Below are 2,325 nucleotides of genomic sequence, written 5' to 3'. Positions count from 1 at the left end.
TGCTCCACACTTATAGCACAGTTTGCTTCGATCTGGCCCCTTACAACTTTTGGACTGGTGCCCATATCCAAGGCACTTGTAGCAGCGGTCCACTCGGGTACTCTGCCTTATTCGGCTGTTGACCCAGCCCACTTTAAGGCGGGAAGTTGCTAGCTCATTTCAGCAAAAGCCAAGACTTGTCCTCACCTGTTTGGTTTGGTGACCGTGACCCTGATGTCTCCATGATCAACCAGGTTATTCCTAACTGCCTCTTCAACATCTTCTCTTGTTGTTGCAACATCAAGATCCAGCAGCTCAAGTGTATTTTTGGGCACCATGTTCCTCACCGTGCCAACATCGCCTATTTTATCTGCTACAGCTTTCCCGAAAGCCTGCGCATCCTTGGTAAGCTTCCCTAGTTCCAAAAGGATGCTACCCTGTCTTGTTTGCCGGATTGAGCGGATTACCGTCTCAGTGTCCTCTGGTTTAATCTTCGACTTGATGTCTCCTATCACTTCTGCATATGTTTTCCCTTCCGCGGGTTTTATTAGCACCGCTTCGAGTCGTTCTCTTTTCCATCGTCTGGTTTTTCGGTTTTTTCCTTTTTTTTCTGCCTGGCCCTCGGCATGCATCGGGTTTTCTTGTCTTTCAGGTCTTTTCTTCCTTCTAGGTACCTCCGTCCAAGGCGGTGGCGATGCAAGGTTGTTTTTTCTCTTTTCCATCGGAGCTGCACCCTGATCATCCGCTGGGCTTGAGGCTATTCTTTTAACGCTGCTGCGTCTCGGAGTGCTTAAACTTCTTTGAGCCTGTTTCCCCGCTAGGCTCAAGATGCTCGATTGTGCTTTTTTAGTCTGCTCCCTTCCTTGCTGGATGACCTCAAGCGCTTCTACTAACTTTGAGACTTCATTTTTAATGGCCACATTGACATTTTTTTGACGATCTGCCGCTTCTTTCATGATAGCCAGTGTGGCCAGCATTGCCTTCAGTGTCCTGTCGGTTGTCTCTTCGGCTGCAAGGCATTTTTCCTTTAGCGTCGGTTCCTTCGACTGACTCGTCGCTTCTTGCTCTTTCTTCTGGGGAGGATTGTTGGGTAATGTGGGTGCCATGAAATTGTTTACCAGCGCATCGTGCGTGGAAGGGCGGGCCGAAGTAGCTAGGAACGGGTATACCCTCGGAACTCTATCCTACCCCAGTTCCCTGGGGCCCAGCCTTCGCTAATAAGTCCCGGAAAACACGGACGGACTGAAACTCGCCCGGGGCACTGCAGAGTCCGATCTCTGCAGCCACCACGCACTCCCTGATCAAGGCCCGAAGGAGCTGGTTCCTGATCCCACGCTACGGCTGACACGTCGGTAGTACAAGCACACATCAGCTCCTTGCCACGTAAGTGGGTCAGGCGAACGTGGTTCGGAGCACTCCCAGTGGGCCGCAGCGGGGAACAATCGTGGGTTTTTTCTCGGTGTCTCCTTCACCCAGTGTGTTTGGTCCGCGAGACGTATTTTATTTGGCCTTACCCTCTGTTGCCAGCGAGCATTCCCCTATCCGCCACATGGGGACACGCCAAGTAGGGGTACCACCTCCCCTCCACCACAGGTAACTGGTGATTCTTGGATGATGATGATGATGATTTTTTTTTTTTTTTTGTTAAAGGAGTAAAAACGGAGAAATGCTCATGCACTAACTACATTCAAACCTTGGGGACCATAAGCCCAATATACACACATCAGACATATATACATAATATACATACATGTGAGATGCACACACGGGCGCACGGCCCACAAGGAACGAAGGTGAGTGTGGGACTTACCAAAAAGGCACCTACCCACTAAACCTTAACTCCTTACCTGCCAACCGATGCTCCTGGAACCGCTTACGCATTACTTCGGGAGCATAGGGATGAGGCCACCATTTTTGCCAGTTTGGACTTCTTCTTCATGCAGTTTTTCCTCCCTCCAGGGTTACGCGTCGTCCTCGGTAGAGGAGGTAGATGCCTCATCTCGGGCTCGCCGGCCTTCGACCCTGTGAGAAAGTCTCTTGTCCTGCAATCACACAATAGAAACAATGAAAACATATAGCTTTTTATATCGTCTTCAAACCAAGAGATTACGCGTCGTCCTCAACGGCACGAAGCTGTCGTGCATCGGGCTCGTCGGCTTTCGAACATCTTAGGTGGGTGAGGCTGAATTTGGCTAACGGTTTTAGCCATTAAGTTGCCCCTCTTCTTTCTTCTTACGAAGGATGGCTTCAACGTAGGTGGAAACCTTGTCCTACCATTCCTCGTTTCGCAACGTTTTGCAACGAATGATGATGATGATGATGATTTTTTTTTTTTTTTTTTTTTTT

Source organism: Belonocnema kinseyi, chromosome 3 (genome assembly GCF_010883055.1).
Source record: "Belonocnema kinseyi isolate 2016_QV_RU_SX_M_011 chromosome 3, B_treatae_v1, whole genome shotgun sequence".
In the NCBI taxonomy this organism is placed as follows: Eukaryota; Metazoa; Arthropoda; class Insecta; order Hymenoptera; family Cynipidae; genus Belonocnema; species Belonocnema kinseyi.
Note: the sequence above shows the minus strand (reverse complement) of the source record.